The sequence below is a fragment of the Panthera pardus genome, unplaced genomic scaffold (genome assembly GCF_024362965.1).
Source record: "Panthera pardus isolate Hobbes unplaced genomic scaffold, ASM2436296v1 HiC_scaffold_20, whole genome shotgun sequence".
NCBI classification, from domain to species: Eukaryota; Metazoa; Chordata; class Mammalia; order Carnivora; family Felidae; genus Panthera; species Panthera pardus.
This window is the reverse complement of record NW_026526766.1, coordinates 57,971,672-57,992,687: the sequence shown is the minus strand read 5'-3', so window position 1 is coordinate 57,992,687 and position 21,016 is coordinate 57,971,672.

The following is a 21,016-nucleotide window of genomic DNA, read 5'->3' as shown; positions in this document are numbered from 1 at the left end:
CCAGGCTGTGAGGTGCGTGTTTACCAACATGTAGCCAATAGAAAATGGAAGCTCGACACATTTTTCACCTGCATGTATAGAGACATGGAAACTTGGCCAATAATTAATCTCCCGAGTGGTTACAAATGTATGCCCGTGGCTCAGAGCTAGAAATCCTGAGTTGAAATCTTTGTTCTTCCACTTAGAAGACATATGGCAAGTACTGATTCATTTAATCTTCTAGCCTTTAATTTTCTTTTTCTTACCTATAAAATGGGGGCGATATCTACCTCATAGGGTTATCGGGATTAAAATAATGGCACCTAGCTCAGAATCTGGTATATCATAAGCTCTGTCTGTTAGTCCCTGGAGCTGCCTGACTCAAGCTCTGAAGGCAGAGAATGTAATACAAAAAGAGAGCCAGCTGCTTCTGGGGAGGACATAGCTTCACTGGATAGCAAGTGGCCACAGTGTTTTCTCTCTGCACATGTGAAATGCAAGAAAGAAGACGGCACCCTGGCCCCCCAACCCAGACACAGCACCAGTAATTCTAGCATGGGTCTTGGTGTGTGACAAGCATCTTAAAAATTGTGTTTGTGGCTTGTTCTCTTAATACAAAAATGATACAGTTCATTATACAGTGGAGCAAAAAGAAAATTACAATCAACTCTAATTCCCAGAGATAATATCAGTTAGTATTTCAGTATATATCTTTCCAATTCTTTGTTTGTTTGTTGGTTAGTTTTTTGTTTGCTTACTCTTCCTCTTCTAACTACAAACAAAGGACCATACTCTCCATATCATTTTGTCACTTGCTTTTCTCACCATGTGAACATTTCTACAGAATTAACTGTTATTTTACAACATTTTAATGATTACATAATGCTCAACTAAGTGACTTTGTCATGCCTTTGTTTTCAGTCCTCCTTTTTGGAGGTTTTTGAGTTGTTTCCAATGTTTCCCATTGCAAACTAAAGCCTGTTCAAATTCTATGGCGTACAATGCACTTGCTCCCATCACTTTGGGTCTTCTTATTAACTTGGAAAGAGGGCAATGAGATCATCACTCTTTCCATTTGACAGATGAGGAAAATGGGGCTCATGAAGAAAAAAATGGTTTGCCCAAGGTCACTCAGTAACTGGTAGAGCAGCTCCCAATCTGGGTCTTCTGGGCCTCCAGCCAGGCCAATTTCCTGACCCTCCTTCCCCCATCCCCGCCCTCATGGAGTAACAAACATCCAAAGGATGCTTATGCCTGTTCTGTCTCTTCCTCCCCATGAACATCTGGGCTGAGAGGGGCCCCTTAACCCAAAACAGAAATCCTGACCTCCCAATCCAAGTAGCTACTCAAACACTCTCTAACCCACCACTCAGTTTTCTTTTGATCATTGTAGTTACTGCTGCTTATTATTTTCTTGTTTATTTACTTGTCTTTTATATAGCCCAGTGATTCTCAGTGGGGCAGAACCAACCCCCAATGATCGGGAGGCAAGGCACGGGTTGTGTCACAAACTTATAACATCTGTGTGGGTCAAACACCACTTATAGTTCTCATTGGAGTCCCTGAGTAGCTCAGTCAGTTGAGCATCCGACTCTTGATTTCAGCTCAGGTCATGATCCTAGGGTCACGGGATCAAGCTCCGCATTGGGCTCCCCACTGAGCATGGGGCCTGCTTGGGATTCTCTCTCTCTCTCTCTCTCTCTCTCTCTCTCTCTCTCTCCCACTTCCTCTCCCTCTCCCTCTCTCTCTCCCCTTCTGCCCCTCTCCCACTCATGCACTCTTTCTTGTGCTCTCTCTCTTTCTCAAAAAGAAAAAAAAAACATTTCTCTAAATCTAGACTCCATCTAGATTTAAACATTTCTCTAAATCAAAACATTTCTCAAAATCTAAAAAACATTTCTCTAAATCAAACTCCATCTTACACACAAACACAAGAACACTATGTTTGGCTTAACTTACACTGGCTTTCCCAGGTATACAACCACCATGGAAACACAAAGATTATTTTACTTTCTTTAATTTGGAGTTTTCTCATTTCAGAAAATGATACCAACGTTCATGGTGTCTAAATCTTTTACCTTGTCTGCACTTGCAGCTTTCACATTCAAAGCAATTCTAAATATATTGACCAATATCTTTTTTTTTAGCCCTTATTTCAAATTGTCAAAGAGAAAGAGTAAAAGTCATCAACATTCAGTTTGACATTATCTCCTTTGTTAAATTCAAACATTCATTATAAGTAAGTATAAGCATCTAAATGTGTCATGATGCTTTCTGGTGCACTTATGACCAAACATATGAACACTGAAATACACATGATTTTATTACAATTACTTTCACTTATCCATTAAGTTACAGTGAAAATGATATACTGATTTTTAATTATGCAAATAAGTGTAATGTATTATCTGTGATTTAATTTCAGGATGATAAAGGTGCCATTCAAAAGATTTGAGTTACACAGGGGCCTTTGGGTCTGATTGGATTGAGAGCCACTGGTGTGGTCTGTCTCCTCCACTGAAAGATCAGCTCCATGAAGGCAGGGCCTGGTCTGACTGAATCCCCACTCTGGCCCCCAGCACCCAGACCAGTTGAGTAAAGGAATGATAGAGGCATTTTGGGCATTTGTAAAAAAAAAAAAAAAAAAAAAAAAAAAAAATGAGTTGGGGAAAGATTTACCAGCAGAGTTCAGCCTTCAACAAGTTGATTAGGTAACATTTCTGAAATTCCTTTTCTCCAGGTACCACTGAGCTAGGAACCCTGATCTGTCTGGATACTAAGAAGATTCAAAGAGATCAAAGATCTGAAAATTCCTGGCACAGTGCCTGATACAAGGGAGGGCTGAGTAATTGACGGCTGTTATTGTTTTTGTTGTTGTTAGGTTTCTCAGGCAGTAAACCATAACTCTCTATTTTCAGCTAGCAGGCTGTTCCAATCTGGCAGCGGTTATTAATACATATCCTAAGAAGCTCCTATTCCCTTTTATTTCTTCCCACCTCCCCCACCCCAGGCCTGAGCTACCTTCCATAATCTCACTCTAATTGGAATTGGGACTGTTAGGATGACTTTTCTCTCCCCTCCCCAATTCTCACCTTGGTCCTGTCTCTGACAGATGCAAACGTCCCCGTGGCTCCAACCAGAAGCCACAGACCAGGAGGGTGCTGGGCTGGCCAGACTCCCCGTGGGCACTCTGACGGGGCAGGTCCTGTGCCCCGGACTTCAGCTGCCACGTGGGCAGTGGGCCTGGCACCCCCTGCCAATTCTCCATGATGAAATGCCGCTGCCCCGGGGGAGCCATCTCCAGCCTTCCACAGTGGCTCGGCGGCAGGTTTATCACACTCGCTGAGAGAAGACATAATCAATTCCCCAGCTGGCACTTTGCGCTGAATACCCACTTTTTCAGCTTGATAGCAGGACTAAATTAGTTATTTAGCAACTAGGCCCTAATTTAGAGCGAGCGAGAGCCTTGACAAGGATCATTGTTCAAGGCCATCCCCCCTTTGCCTTCAGATAGGAGGCCCACACATCCCCAGAAGGTGATAAATAGACAATTAGAAAATAGATATATTTGGTTAGATCTACAAGGCTCCCCGGCGCTGTCAGGCTCACAATGAAGGGGGCCGGGGTAAATTGGTGGCCAATGAACGCCAGCTGCACGGCCATCCGTCCTGCAGACATTCAGCCATATGTGGCCATTTACAGGCCGTCCTGAAGAATAGATCGGACCAATAAGACCAGAGGGAACTAAAAATACTTGACAAAGTTGGCTGCTCTTCATTTAACAAGAATAAAATATCTAATGGGGTGTAATGGAGGCCATCAATCACCTACTGCCAGACCCAGCGTAATACCACACTTTTAACTATTAATGCAACTTTTTTTTCTCTAATAAGTGGGACAGGCACATCCGCTTTGTACACAGGGTGGATGTTTGGGGAGTGGAGATGAAAGGGAGATGCTGGAGAGCCATGGCAGAGGATGAATTTTGGCTTAAAAATAGAAAAGGATGATGGGAATGTCAAAATGGGGCAGCCGCTGTGGAAACAGTATGGCAGTTCCTCAAAAAGTTAAATAGAATTACCACATGATCCAACGATTCCATTCCTAGGCATATACCCAAAAGAACTGAAAGGGACTCTAACAGATACTTGTACACATGTTCACAGCAGCATTTTTCACAGGAACCAAAAGGTGAAAGCAACCCAAAGATCCATCAATGGACCAACGGATAAACAAAATGTGGTATACACCTACAATGGAATATTATTCAGCCTTAAAAAGGAAGGATATCCTGCCTGATACATGCTACAACATGGATGAACCTCGAGAACATTACACTGAGTGAAAAAAGCCAGAGACAAAAGATAAATATTGTATGACTCCTCTTCATGAGGGACCGAAGATAGGCAAACTCATGGAGAAGAAAGTAGAATGATGGGTGCCAGGGGCTGGCGGGAAGGAAGGCTGGGGTGTTAATGTTTAATGTACAGGGTTTCTATGTGGGGTGACGAAAAAGCTCTGAAATTAGAAGTGATGGACGCACAACATTGCGAAAGTACTTAATGCTACTCAATCATACACTTAACAATGGTTAAGATGATAAATTTTGTTATGTATACTTCACCACGAGTTTTAAAAACGTTAAATAGGAATAGGAGAGCAGGCAAAGCATTCCAATTTGCTTTAAGAACAGAAAAATACTGTGAATTCAGTTAATCTAGGAACGTTAAGAAAAAATAAGTCACCCCAGAAGATTGATCTTCTCTTGAGCAAGTCATGCTTTCTTGGGGTCTCAGTTCCCTTGTCAACAGATGAGAGGCAACAACCCTTGACCCCTCTATCTCCCAGAGCATTTGTGAGGCCCAGATGAAATGAACTGGAGGGACATGAACATCCTTTGCAAACCGTTAAGCACTGCTGTCTAATTTGTCAGTCCATACCTGTTTCCAGCACGGCTAATAAACATTCCAGGAAACCTACTAAAGGAACCTCATCCATATGGACTGAGCCATCAATCTGAAAAACCCCATGGATAGGAAAGTCGGGTCCCCACAGATGGAGACCAGACCCTGTCCTCAACCCACCACCCACTTCGGAAGGCTCCCCCTTGGCCACTGCTGGTTTCATGCATTATTCAGTCACCAGAGTCACCCCACAGTGGCCCTGATGGTGTCCTTCACACAGTCTGAGTGTCTCCAGGTAGGGCAGACAAGGAATAAGAAGCGGAATGACTTTGAACACACCTGCAGAGTGCAGACGAGCCAGGTGCTGTGGCAGCGTGGGGCTGAGTGCTCTTTGCAGAGAAGGCAGGAGAGGTCTAGGCATTCAAGGGGATGATGACGGCTGCAGAATGATGGCCATCAGGTTTCATGGTAAGGCCTGTGGTTGGGGCTCTTTATAGTCTTTTACTTCCATCCACCCCCAGCTGCATATTTTGGGTGTATTGAAAAAATTCCATTTCAGTTTTTAAAGCACATTTACGCCTCCTAACTCATTTGATCCTCAAAACCACCTTGTACATAAATAGATTGAATGTTTCCTTATCCTGAATTTGGCACGCTCTGCTTGCGTCCTCGTTCACCAAGTTTGAATTCAACTCGGTCCCTCTGCTGACTGTTTTATATACACTCATGAACCCAAATGCCCTATATCTCCTTTCTTTATCCATACTCAATAATTAATTCATTTGGCAAATTAAACTAGTTAGGATTCCTAAGAAGCCAAAAACCAACTCAAATAAGCTTAAGCAAAAAAGAGGAAGTATTAAAGAAGGTCTCATGAAACCCAAGAATAAGAAGGTGGCAGGGTCCCAGGTATAAAACCTAGCAGCTCAGTCTTGCTCAGCACTGTCTTCATCTCCCTTCTCTGGCTGGGTATCAGTGACTTCTCTTTCTCTGTCTCTGTATCTCTCTCTCTCTCTCTCTCTCTCTCTCTCTCTCTCTCTCTCTCTCTCTCTGTATTATCTATCTATCTATCTATCTATCTATCTATCTATCTATCTATCTATCTATCATCTCTCTCTCTCTCTGCCTTCCCTGATCGTCTTCTCCACTTCTCTGGTTCAAACAGAAGGAAATATGGTGGTCAACAGTTCCTGAGTTTTACCACCTATGTTTTCAACGGTTGGGAAGAAATAAATCTGGCCCTTCTTCTTTCCCAAATTTTATAAGCCCTAAGAGAGGGCTTACTGGCCCAGGGACCCATCTCCTGAGCCAATCACTAGTGGGAACAACCTTACAGATGGAATGGAGTGGGAGGCAGCAATCCTAAAAGAGAATGGTTGGGGCATCAGTGCTGGGATCATAGTCCACCATGTGTGAGGCATTTATTCAAAAATATATATTGAGCATGTATGTGTTAGCCACTGCAGTAGGCAGCGGGTTCAAGGCAGTAAATAAGACAGTACCGCTGCTTTCAGGGAGCTTACAGTCCACTGGCAAGACAGACTGTACATAATCATAATAACAAATCACAATTTTTTGCAATTGAGGTGTCATAAAGGAGGAGGACAGGATATATTTATACGGGATACATGCCAATATAGGTCAGGATATATACTAACCTAGTTTGGATGGATGAGATATCTTCCCTGAGGAAGTGAGGTTAAAGCCTTGCCTGAGGGATAAGTAGTGTATCTGGAAACTGCTGCAGACTCTGGGACATTTAGAGATGAAGGCCCTATTTTTAAGAAACTTCAGTCTAACAGGGCAGTGATTCCTGATGAGTTCCATAGAATACCGGATGTACAAGTTCCTGGTTTCTATAAAAGGTTCTATAGTCAGGGGCACCTGGGTGGCTCAGTCAGCTAAGCTCCAGCTTCATCTCAGGTCATGATCTCATGGTTCATAGGTTCAAACCCCACATCGGGCTCTGTGCTGACAGCTCTGAGTCTGAAGCTTACTTCGAATTCTGTGTCTCCCTCTCTCTCTGCTCCTCCGCGTGTGCTCTATCTCTCTCTCTCCCTTCCTCCCTCAAAAATAAATAAGTAAACATTAAAAAAAAAGGTTCTATAGTCAAATCCATTTTAGAAACACTGGGTTGGACAGTTAAATTGTTCTCTTTGCTGCAGAACTTGTTAGCAATTTTTATATGCCAAGGTGTCCTGACTATCTCCAAAGAGATTCTTTTCCAATCAAGACAAACCTTTATAAGTAATGTCTTAAAATGCAAGCAAATGTTCTGTCAGAAAACCCTGTCAATTTATGGAGGGTAAGAGACCTGCCCAAGGACACACAGCTCATTAATGATAGAATTCGGACTCTATTGACCTTCCCACTGGCCTTTCCTCTCCCCCATCTTCCCTGCATGATAGAGGTTGCAGATGCAAGATAACCACTCTCCCAGCCTCCTTTATAGCTATGGATGGCCATATAACCCATTTCTGCTAATGAGATGTTAGAATTCTGTTTCAAGGCTTGTGAGAAGAACTTTGCTCCTGATACAGAGACAGACTGAATAAGATGAGTTCTCTCACTGCCCTCCCTTCCTACTTCTGGACTCTGCTGACAGAAGGCACGGTATCTGGGCTGCTGCAGTCATCTTGTGACTGAGAGGGGAGACATCACAAATACCATGAATTGAGTAAAGCATCAAGCAGGTGGGAATAGCCATAGCCCTTAATTACAACATTAAGTTGCTGGACCAACTCTGTGACCTTCCATCTCTGGGCTTCATGCCATGAATACCCACTTTAATGAGGGAGGCTGTTATGTTACTTGCAGCCAAAAAAGATCCTCACTAATTCAATTCTCAACCCTGATTATCCAGGTTGAACTTTTTACATACATTTTTTTAATGTCTATTTTTTTTGAGAGAGAGAGAGGGGGGAGGGAGGGGCAGAGAGAGAGGGAGACAGAGGATCTGAAGCAGGTTCTGTGCTGACAGCAGAGAACTTGACGTGGGGCTTGAACTCATGAACCACGAGATCATGACCCGAGTCAAAGCCAGACGCTCAACTGACTGAACCACCCAGGCGCCCCTTAAGTACATTTCTAAATAGAATTCTCCCTGTTTAGCATTTTATTGGTAGAATGCCTCTTGGAATAGGAATGCCCAAATATCATAGAATATACATATCTTTCAATATAATATGTAAGCTAATATTCATAAAGGAAAAAAATTTTAACTCATTGAAAACTTTATCACAAAAACTCATTGTGACCTTATGCTTGAGAAAAGCCTCAAATTTCTTCCAACTACAATTGGTAGACCATCAGAGTTTCACAAAATTTCGAACAGCACATCAGGAAACAATGAAAAGGAGGTGTGTCTCTGATGGAGCTGGCCGGAAAAGGAGCTTTGTCACTGTGCACAGATGACTGCTCAAAACCTTATTTATCATTTCACGACAGGATGGAATGTTGTAAGCCTTTTCATATCCTAATGTGATCATTTGTAACTCAAATTTATAAAGGCATTTGATTGTTTTAGTAAATTTGATGGAGGGATTTGGACTGCATGGAGCATATTGCATTTTTTTTTTCCTATTTAAAATGATAAAAACTGGCTCCCAGTTAGCATGTGTGTGCAAAATGTCTGATTTTCAGGAATGGATTACTCAAAGTACAGATGCCTGTAATTTTATGTGGCAGGAAAACTAAATTTGAATTGTTTTAGAGATGTCTTCACTGAACTACAAATCAATACTCCTCTTGTATTAAGAATCAATATGATAATTGGTTGTATTAAGAGTTTCTGCATCTTCTGCTGAACAGCAATTACTCATTTATTCTCTGTAAGGTTCTACACCACTAACCCACAAGCCTTGCTGTGCATCAAACCCACCTGAGGAGCTTTTATTTTCTTTTTTTCTTCCCATCTGAGAAGTTTTTAAAAAAATATTGATGCACATGTCCCGTCCTAGACAAATTAAACAGAATCTCTAGAGGCCAGATAATTCTTAAGTGTACTCAAGTTTGAGAACCACTGCTCTAAACAACAAATTCCTCCAAGAGCTTAGGAACAGGAAAACATTGATACGACGACAAGATTTATGAAACCCACCAATTTCCTTTTTATTCTAGCTACCTGGAAGCTCAACCAAACTTAGTTATAGTAACTCTCTTGCCCCTAGTTCTTACTTCAGTTAACTCTCTCCATTATCCAGATGTCCAGATGTCACTTCTTTCGTGTATAATTCACTATACTACAGTAATCCCAAATCTTCTGTGTCCTATCACCAGACCTTCCACACACTCTAACCTAACCAACCATTCTAACATACATGAACACACATGAACACACACACACACATGCGCGCGCCAGGATTCAACCTACTCCAGGAAGCCACATCTGCTTTGACTTTAATCTTTTTTTTTTCCCCTCCAGAAGTTTTTGATTGCCTTAAACATGTTCTACAGTGGTTAAAACCTTGACTAATCCAATTTTCTATGAATCAGGGCTATCAAATATTAATATCAACCTGCTTTCTGTGGCTAAAAAAAAATATTTTACTTTGGGAACAAAATATATGGCCTCATTTATGCCTGAGTTCATCAACCAGTTAAAATTTTTTGTGTTGTTCTTTTCATCAGCTCTGACAAAGTGATATGGAATTAGACACCCTGTGAACTGTTTCTTTGCTCTAATGTGTGAGCTGCGCTTCACTAGAGGGAATAAAATAATCCACTGTCATTTCTGTTTTTATCATATTCATTTTTGGCAGAGAATTTATTCACTCTTCACTATATAGTTATTTATGTGCTACAATCTCACATTTTTGCATTCCCCAGAGAACGCACCATTAAAACTCTTAATGTGACACCTCATATTTTTAGTAGACTAGAAAATAGTTACAATTTTAATTTAAATTGAAATGACTATGTAATAGCTGGACAAATCAGTTTGAGATCCCCAGAGCTCTTAATTGTAATTCTCCATTGTTTTCTATGCATAAATTTCTTTTCCAAAGTACTCATTCTGAAATACTCGCTCATTTTTTTCAGCTGTTCTATGCTCATTCCAAACTCACTTATTTAATAATTTTCTATGGTTAACAACTTCATGATTAAACTTTAATGTTAAATATAAATGGTTGAAATAATAAGCGTTTTAGAGTGTTTTATAAAGAAAGAGGACTGGGCATTTAAGGAATGATGGATTTAAGTATCAAGTATAAGAGGAGGGGAGAGATTCAGTCTGGCCAAGAACAAAACAGAGACATAGATTTTGATAGTTTAAATGTGTGTGTGTGTGTGTATTAGAAATACATGTGGTAGATACGAATGTCTAAGTCGGCTCCGAGCAATGGGCAGTGGAGCCTTAACATGATGGAACTCAGGGCTAGATGCAGCTATGAGAGTATCCAGCCTAACCTACTCACTTACAAATAAGGAACGCCAAGTTCAGAAAAGGAGATTTTTTTTTTTAATCAAATTATATATTTACCAAGACCGGGCTAAGGGAAGAATTGGAGGTGAACTAAAAGAAGGGAGAATGACTTCACTGAAGGTGGGCAGACATCCTCTTTCCCAGAATCCCCACGCCCACCAAAAAAGTGTCAGACTGAGCAGTAAATGATATGATAGCCTCCCATTACCCGCCTTACTGAGGATGTGTTTCACAGCATCTGATTCTCTGTTTAAAAACAAAAACAAAACACACCACCTGAGCTACTGTCAGATCAGATTTTATTTTAACCTGGTCTGGCAATGTTAAGAAAGTGAAAATGTCTCCAGCGGAAATGCAGTGTAGCGCCTCCCAAATAAACCCTGACGGGCCTCCTCAGCTCCTTTGAACATTACTGGAAGCAAGAATATCTATTCTTCCCCTCCATGCCACATCCCCGAACCCTCAGGACACACACACACACACACACACACACACACACACGCGCGCGCGCGCACACACAGTCTAATGAAGGCAGACTGCTGAGCTGTCCCTCTACTCTCTACTTAATGAAGAAGATTTAAACCACCTAGAAAAGAAGATAGGTTCTGGCAGATCTGGAGTCCAACACTGACCCTACCATTAATGGGCCATATGACTTTGGTCAAGTCCATTCACCACACTGTGCCTTAATTTCCTTATCTACAAAATGAGTAGATAGGCTTAACAGCTCACTCTTTCCAGAGCTAACAGTCTATGGCTTCTAATTCCATCCCTTACCTCCATCTTCATGTGCTTTACTTGACGTTTACTGAGCATCTTCTATAGGCCAGTTTCTCTGCCTGGCACTGGACTATCCAAATGCATAAGACACTGTCCCCGTCATCTGGTGGACCCTGCCCAAGCCTACTGGAATGAGGCAAATGATATGGAACATGAGAACTGAGCAAGAGGAGGTTTCAGATAGCATGAAATTTCTGGCCTGGGCATTTAAGCAGTCATGCTGTTGTCCAAAATGGGTAAAGTGACCTTATAACGTATCATTCAAACCAGAACATTTCTGAAGGGAAAAGACGGATTATTAATAATTATGCTGGGACAACAGGCTTCAAGTGAGACTATTTCAGCAACCCGGGATGTATGGTCACCCTAAGGATGGGGACTATGGGAAAAAAATAGAGTCTGGGGGTATAATAAGGGTGGGTCTAGAAGTGTTGCCTTTTAAGTGCCTATGGAAGATTCAAATGGAGCTATGTGGTGAAGGTGGAGTAAGGAGAAGGATGGAGCTGAGAGGAGAGGGGTCTGGGCCAGAGATGCAGATTTGGGAGCCACCATGAGCCACAGAGAAACGAGAAATGTGAAGAGCAAGAAGAGAAGTGGGTCAAAACCAGAAGCCTGGAATTAACATCTAAAGGGCAGACAGAGGATGAGGCTGAAGAATGACTGGAAAAACAGAAGAGAATAAAATCAAAAGCAGAGAGAGTTCCAAATGGAGGAAATGGTCAACAGTGTCAGGGGCCGGGAACAGCCAACGCAGTCAATGAGCTCAGCAAGAAGCATGACAATGGTACCCTCAGATGCTGTACCTCTGGGCAGTTCCCTCCACAGTGACACTCCAATATCCTCTTTATTATTTTTTTTAAGTTTATTTTTTTATTTTGAGGCGGGGGAGAGGCAGAGAGGGAAGGGGAATCCTGAGCAGGCTCCACGCTGTCAGTGCAGAGCCCGATGCAGGGCTTGAACTCACAAACAGATCACGACCTGAGCCAAAATCAAAAGTGGGATGCTTAACCAACTGAGCCACCCAGGTGCCCCTCCATATCCTCTTTAGACAAAAGGATTTTTTTTTTAATATTTGTTCTTGAGAGAGAGAAAGAGACAGAGACAGAGACAGAGAGAGAGAGCAAGCAGGACAAGGGCAGACACAGAATCTGAAGCAGGCTCCAGGCTCTGAGCTGTCAGCACAGAGCCCAATAAGGGGCTTGAACCCACAAACTGCAAGATCATGACCTGATCTGAAGTTGGACACTCAACCGACTGAGCCATCCAGGTGCCCCTAGACCAAAGGATTTCTCACCTTCCCTTTAAACCTAAACCCATCTGCATGGAGTCTATCTGTGGATCTGAGAAACAGAAATGATCTCTCACTCTCTCTCTATCCTTCTCCCCTACCCAGCATCCTTTCTGCCTCCAACATCAGCTATTTCTCCTCATTTTCATTCTCCTTCCCTCCTGCCTTCAGTCTTCATCTGCATAGGTCTTACCTGTCTAGCCTCCATCCAATCACTCTTGCAGCCAAATCCATGAACATGTCATCTGAACTTTTTGCCTCTACTTCTCAGCAATTCTCTTGTGTTCCAGAGGTCAAGCTTCTGTCCCAGCACACTCTTGAACCTACCCCTGGTTCCTGCTTGACAAATCCAAGACCTCTTTCTCATTCCTTAGCCTTCTTGTCCTCTCAGAAGCCTCCAGGACTGCTGTCTATCTTTCCCTCAAAGGCCTCCTCTCTTAACTTTGATGATTTGTTGTTTCCTCTCCTGTGTCTCTTCAACTCCTTCCGCTCTTCTTCAGACATGTAGTTGGCAATGGCTGCAGTTTGTCCAGGGCTTAGATCTACTCATATAACCCTGGGGCCAGGGGAGATGCTGGGCCATTGGAAAGGGCCATTTTCCCCTTCTTAAGGCCAGATCCCAGACTTGAACATTTTACCAAGAAACCCTGGGGCCCCCTCTCCACAATGTAGAAATTGGATCCTCAATTCTCATAGCAAGAACCTAACAGAATTATTGCCCCTCAGGGTTAAAAGGAACCTTGAGGGATTTATTTCAAACATCACCTACTCCTTATAACCCTCAACAGTCCCAGTTGGGAGGCTGCTGTTTGAGCACTCCAGGGATAGGGGACCGGCCACTTTCCGGGCAAGCATGTTTCCTTCTTAGACAACTAAGAAGAAAGGCCTACCTCGAATCAAACCAAATCCAGCTTATTATACCCATACCTTTGGTCTTCTTTATACCCAATAGGTCCACCCAGAAAGTCCAAATGCGCTTCCACATATCTTCAGATTTTTGAAGATGCCTGTCACATCTGCTCCTTGGTCTTGTCTCCGTAAAGTCTGGCTATCTCCATTTCTTCTGCCATTCCTCATATCACACACCTTCAAATCTCCTCATGACCCTGACTCACTTATCTGAGTGTAACCATTTCCAATAGTGAAGTGTGTGTGTGTGCGTGCATGTGTGTGTGTGTGTGTGTGTGTGTGTGTGTAAGTGAACAAAGGGAATTTCTTCTGGTTTTCCCTTAAGTAGTTCATTTTTGCAAACATCAGGGAACAATTTCCGAGAGGCAGCATGACATATGATGACATAGGAACAAGGTTATCCAGAGCCCAGCACATCAGACAGTCTGGAAAACTCTTAAGTGAAGAATGCTTGTCTCCATGAAACCTTGATAATTTAAAAGGGACAATGACTATCTGAAGCAGTCAAGGTCTCCGTTAAATCCAGCAAAGCTAGGAGACTGAAAGGGGGGGCTTCTCATGCAAGGGGACCCTTTGGTCTTTAGCGACATCATTATCTGCGGGTTATTATCATTACTACAAATACTAATACACTTTTATTAAGCACTGGCAATGACCCAGGGCAAGTGAGTTTAAGTTCATATTATATCCATTTTCATTATCGAGAGAAAAGAGGAGAATGAACAAAGGACTATAATGTGAAATTCTAAAGTAGGAAAAATGAAAAAAGGTTAATTAAAAAAAAACCCACAGAGTAAAGAGAAAGGCTCCAACTGTTCGTGGTCAGGAGCAATGATGGATGGTGGATCTTGTCACCCTGGACTTGTCCCCTATGATTTCTTTCCATCTCTCTCTCTTTAAAAAAAAAAAGATCCTCCTCTCAGCTAAGGACATGGCAGGGACGGGGTAGGTGGGGAGAAGGGCAGTAGGCTTTTATTTCAAGGGCCACTTTCAGCTCTGAAAGTGTATAAATCAATGTTTCCTCCTTCTAATATCTAGCCCAAAACAATACAATTTAACATTAAAAATACATTAGAATATTAAAATAAAAATATTAAATCCTGAGAGATATACTCTTCTCCAAAGGCTTTTTTTTTTTTTTTGCAGCTCTGACATTAAAATATCAAAGTGTATCACTCTCATTTCTGTGTACACCCTGACTACACGAGACTTTTGGATGATTTATGTCTTTTAGAACAAATGCAAGAAATTTCCCATCAACCACCAAACTTTGTGGTTTCCCTTGGAATTAAATCTTTCTACTCTCTAACTCTGTGCTAAGTAATTCTAAATATTTTTCCTATGCAAGTTATTTCTCTCCATCAAGTGAATGCCTGAGGCTTCTCAGCATGTATAAACCAGACTGAGAATTCAGAACACCAAACAGATCAGCAGAATAAACACCTAAATATAGAGGATGAGTGTTGTCTAAGCCAGAGTGTCCTTTGTAAGGACTGTTGTATTTTTAGTATACACTTATGTCACATGGTGAGGTGTTTGTAGCTGCTCTGTTGGAGCTACTTATCGTAGCTGAAACTTTAAATCGTCACTCCTAATTACACATCAAACATCAATGTCATTTGTGGCACCAGCTAGGAGAGACCCTAAGAGGTTTGTATGTGTTTGCATGTGTGTATCATGGTTATGAAAACAAACCTAGAGATGGCTAGAAACCTACCTAAGGTCATAAGCAGAATCAGCTCTGAAGTCCATGTACCTGAGTTCCAGAATCTAGTGTTCTTCCTGCTAAAGCGCACAGTCTCACAGTGATACAAAATGCCAGAGCTGGTCTTAGAGGAGTCTTCAAAATGCTTAAAGTAGGAACAAGAGGCCATACTCTAGACCCTTCGCATATGCTATGAGAAACAGGTGGCTCTTGGGAAGTTGGCTTAGAGGATCCCGTGGAAAGGAGACGCCGAAACCGCATGTGAGAACTTCAATGCATCTTGGCGCTATCCAACAGGTTCCTCATGGACACCCTAAGCACCCTGATGGCAGTACAATACATGTATTCTTTCCCATGTCTCACCTAGCACCAACTGTGGAGTTCAATTTCAATAAATATCAACTGAATAACTGAACTAAATGAAGTTAAAAGTGAGTCAAGAATGAATGCATATTCAACAAATGGCCTTGAGTCAACGGGCTAATCATTTGGAAGGCATTAAGATCAGTAGTGGAAGGACTGGGAATGGGCATACATAACAGATTTATGTTTTAACAAGACCACTCCACATAGAGTGCAGTTAGGATGCTGTGAAACTCATCTTCTGGGCTTACTTTGAACAGATCCTGTATTATGAGTCAGTTTTTTTTCCCCTTTAACAGCTGAAAACCTAAAGCTTCCTGAAGCCAAGCAACTGCCCAAGATCTCTCTGCTCAGACGTAACAGAGCTTTCACAATAACTCTCATTTCAAAAATCTTACATTTTTAAAAATCTGCCAATAGCTCCAAGTTCTCTCCACTTACTGACACATTCCCATCAAGGTGAGTGTTGCTGTTATCAGCATTTCCTTACTTTCTGGCACTGTTTCAGACCCATCTTGCATATTTCCTGCCTCAGTCCTAGGGTCAGCCATTTCTCCAAGGAGTCCTAGTACCTTTTATTGGAGAATGGTATGAAAAACCAAGATCTGGGCAGTAGGTCTGCTTGTTGCTACCAGAGTGCCTTTCAGAGCTTCTCAGCTAACAGAACAAAGAAACACTAAGTTGTAAATATATACATATCTATAACTATTTCTATATGCAACCATCTGTATCTATATTAAGGTAAATGAGTTCTTACTAATGTCTCCTTCCCTAATCCATCACCACATGGGCATCGATCATTCTAGCCCCCTTCCTTTGCTTATCTGTAAATTCCCACGCCAACAGTGAGAAATCTAGCTTCTACCATTTACCATCCATCTACTTCAATTCCAGTATACAAGTATCAGAACTGTTAATCTGTCTTCTCATGGGAAACCATTTTGTCATCAGTGTTTATGTGTGACTCCTTTTGTCTTGCTTCTTACACACTCTCATTTCCAAAGTTACTCGGATCTGTACCTTTCCCCCCACCCTCTTCAGTGAGGCTATTTCATACATTTTTTAATAGTTTCTCTTGTCACAGTATACATTCCTTCCTGAGATAGCCCAACTTCTCAAATGATGTAATTCACATACAGTAATACTACAGACTGAATGTTTGTGTCTGCCCTCCATCCTCAATTCATACGTTGAAAACTTGATCTCCAATGTGATGGTGTCCAGAGGTAGGGCTTTGGGAGGTGATTAGGTCATGAGGATGGAGCCGTCATGAATGGGATTCGTGCCTTTACAAAAGAGACCTCAGACAGCTTCCTCATTTCTTCCACCATGTAGGGTCACAGGGAGAAGATAGCTGCCTGAACCAGGCAGCAGGCATCTGCCAGCACCTTGATCTTGGGGGATTTCTCAGCCTCCAGAACTGTGAAAAATAAGTGCTGTTTAATGTTTATTTATTTTTGAGAGACAGAGAGAGACAGCATGAGCAGGGGAGGGGCAGAGAGAGAGGGAGACATAGAACATGAAGCAGGCTCCAGGTTCTGAGCTGTCAGCACAGAGCCCAATTTAGGGCTTGAACTCATGAGCCGTGAAATCATGACCTGAGCCAAAGTAGGAAGCTTAACAGACTGAGCCACCCAGGAGCCCCTTAAATAAGTGCTGTTTAAGCCATCCAGTCTATGGTACTTTGCTAAAGCAGCCTGAACAGATTCAGACAAACTAGAGTTTCCTCTTTGTGCTATAAAGTTTGATAGGATTTCACAAATGTGTAATAGTACTTATCCACCATTACAGTATCATACAGAGTAGTTTTACCACCCTAAAAATTCCCATGCTTCACTGATTCAATACTACTTCCCATCCCGTGGCAACCACTGATTTTTTTTAATGTCTCTACAGTTTTACCCCTTCCAGAATGCCATATAATTATAATCGTACAATGGGTAGCCTCTTCAGATTGGTTTTTTTTCGCTTAGTAATTTGCATTTAATATTCCTTCAGGTCCTTTTGTGGTTTGATACCTCATTTCTTTTTATTGTTGAAAAATATTCAATTATATGGATGTACCAAAGTCTGTTTATCCACTCACATATTGAAGAATATTTTTGTGGCTTCCAATTTTTGACAATTATGAATAAACATTCACACACAAGTTTTTGTGGACCTAGGTTTTCAAATCCATTGGGCAAAGACCTAGGAGCACAATTACTGAATTACATAGTGAGGTTATGTTTAGCTTTATAAGACACTGTCAAACTGTCGTCCAAAGTGGATGTGTTATCTTGCACTCTAGCAGCAATGAATGAGAGTTCCTGTTGCTCCACATCCTTTGCGGCATTTGGTATTGTCCATTTCTTGGATTTTAGCCATTGTAATAGGTGTGTAGTGGCATCTTATTTTAACTTGAAATTCTCTAAAGACAAATGATGTTGAGCATCTTGTCATACATTTATTTGCCATCCATGTATCTACTTTGGTGAAGTATTGTTCAGATCTTTTGCCCATTTTTAAAATTGTGCTGTTTTCGTACAGTTTTCAGATTCTTTTTTTTTTAAGGTTTATTTATTTATTTTGAGAGGAGGGAAGTGTGGGAGGGGCACAGAGAGAGAGCCCTCTGCAAGGCTTGAACTCACAAACTGTAAGATCATGACCTGAGCTGAAACAAGAGTTGGACGCTTAACCGACTGAGCCACCCAGGCGTACAAGAATTCTTTTATATTTTGGATACAAGTCATTTATCAGATGTATTTAGCAAATATTTTCTCCCATTCTGTAGGTTCTCTTTTCATTTTTTTTTTTGGTGTCCTCTGAAGCACAAAAGTTTTTCATTTTGGTGAAGTCCAATGTATCTATTTTTCCATTTGTTGCTTCTGCTTTTCATATCTTATCTATATAACCATTGCCTAATCAAAGGTTTCTTTTACTCCCACATTTTTTTTCTAAGAATTTTTATCATTTTAGCCTTTACATTTAGGTTCTGATCCATCTTAAGTTAATTTTTTCAATATGGTGTGAGGGGTCCAACTTCATTTTTTGCATGTGGATATCCAATTACCGGAACACCATTTTTTTTTTTTTAAGATTTTATTTTTAAGTAATCTCCACACCCACGAAATCACAACCTTAAGTTCAAAAGTTGCATGTTCTACCAATTGAGCCAGCCAGGCGCCCCTGAACACCATTTGTTGAACACCATTTGTTCTTTTACCCCACGGAGTTGTCCTGGTGTCTTTGTCAAAAATCAGTTGACAATTGTGACGGGCAGAATGCCCCTGCACCATAGACATTGCATCCTAATTCCTGGGATCTAGGAATATGATGTTCCATGTCAAAAGAGAATTAAGCTTGCAAACAGAATTAAGGTTGCCAACAGCTAACCTTAAGACAGGGAAATACTCCTGCATTACATGAGTGGGCCCAATGTAATCATTACGGTCTTTAAAAGTGGAAGAGGGAGAGAAGAGTTCTGAGTCAGAGGGAAACGTGACTGCGGAGGGAGTGATGTGATGCAAAAAGGACCCAACTTGCCTTTGTGTGAAGATGGAGGAAGACGGCCATGAACTGAGAAATGTGGGCAGCCTCCAGAAATTAGAAAATGTAAGGAAATGGATCCTAACCCAGAACCTACAGAAAGGCTTTAAAATATATAATTCTACAGGCCCATATTACAAAATAATCAAAAACAAGCTCTTTAAAAATGCATAAAATCACTGTGGAACCAAGAAGCTGAAAGTCTTTCAGTTCTTATTTCCTTAGTAGACTATATTCTTACTAATTACCTTCACCAAGAAGAATCACATAACACACTCAGCTGTAGTAAATTACACTGTAATAAGGTCTGAATTAGCCAAGTTTTCCTACATCTTAACCTGTTTGTGTAAGATTGCTGCTATAGAAAGAAGCAATCTTTTGATAAGTATCATATATAATAATACTTTCCTATATGATACAAGTTCAGGAGAGAGGTATTACGTCTGTTTCTAGTATAGGAAAGAGCATGGACTTTGGAGCCTGTCATGCCTGATTCAAATCCAATACACTTACAGGTTTTACGACCTTGAGAGAGTTATTACTTTGCCCGAGACTCAGCTTTCTCCTCTGTAAAAAGGGATACCACCAACCATGCAGAGTTAGTGTAAAGACTAAATGAGTTCATATGTTTAGATTTAAAAACATTTATCTAAATCAAGGGTCAGCAAACTTTTTCTGTAAACACTTTATAATTGTAAATATTCTTTGCAGGACATACAGTCTGTCACATTTACTCAGCTCTGCCACTGTAGCACAGAAACAGTCATAGATAAGATGAGTTTCAACAGAACTATCAAAAGAGGCTATAGAGGTGGCCCATAGGCCATAGTCTGCTAACGCCTGACATAAATCATCCAGTGCAGTGGCTGGCACATAGTGGGTGTTCAATACTAGGTACTATGATCATTACTCTCTTTTTCCCTATCACAGCCAACAAACACAATCCTTTATTGCTCATACGACTCATTCACCATTCTATCATTCCCAATTTGTAAAATATTCAATATTACCTAAACTGCTGCTGCCAAAGTTTCTCGGTCACTCTATTCCCAGTATGCAAACAAGTGATTCGTTATCTTCCACACTGTCATCTGGATCACAGACAGAGGTTCAGATAGGAGGTTCAGGACTACTGGTTCGGTTCAATACTTAAATCCCTTTTATGACCTGTCCTATGAATGGCTGTCCAACATGTCTGAACACCTCCAATGACAGGGAAACCACCAAATTCCTAGCACCCTTTCTCTTCTCAGGAAGCTTGGACTTTTTCTGAAAGCCCTTTTACTGTAAGCTTAACTTCAATATGGTTCAACTTCATAAGTATATACTGAGTAAATACGGAGACCACAAAGATGAGTAAGATATAACCTCTACCTCCAACTTCTCACTGGACTTTGTCTGCCACTGTCACCCAAACAAGCCTCATGTTCTCCCTTCATGACAGACATTCAGGTATTCGGAGGTTGGTGCCCTAAGTTGTTCCCCAAACTCCCAGTTCCTTCATCCGTTCCTCAGAGGCTCCCTCCCCACTTCACACTGCCTTCCTCTGGACATAAAATGCACACACACCCTCCAAAGAAGTCCAGGTGTGGCTGGACAACGGAAAGTGAAGCCAACCTAAAACTATGCACATTTAGCTTAGCACCAACAATCTAAACGAACAAAAGCAGCCTCATTTCCTCAACTCACAACTATACTCCTTTAATTTTCCAAGTGGTTCTATAATATTTGAGCTAAGTGATAGATTTTAGATGATATGGCAAACATTAACATTTCTTTTCCTTAAAGAAAAGGAAGATTTAGGCTAAATAGCAGTCAGCGTATCTATTTTTACTTGATCCAGTCTGATGGAGCCAATAACAGCATTTCTAGGCTGAATTAATACCAAAAAAAAATTGTCTTTAATTTTAATTTTTAAAGTAAATATACTAAGAAACTCCAATGTAAGGATTGCAATTGTAAGATAGATGTTTACAAAGGAAAAAACAATAGAAAATAGTATCACGCTTATAGTAAGGCTAAGCAGTGTTTTATAAATATATTTATGTGTAATGCATCCCAAAGTAAAACAGACTTCTTACTGTGGTTCATGGCGAAAAGTTTTTGAAAAACACTGTTCCAGACCATGCCATCTG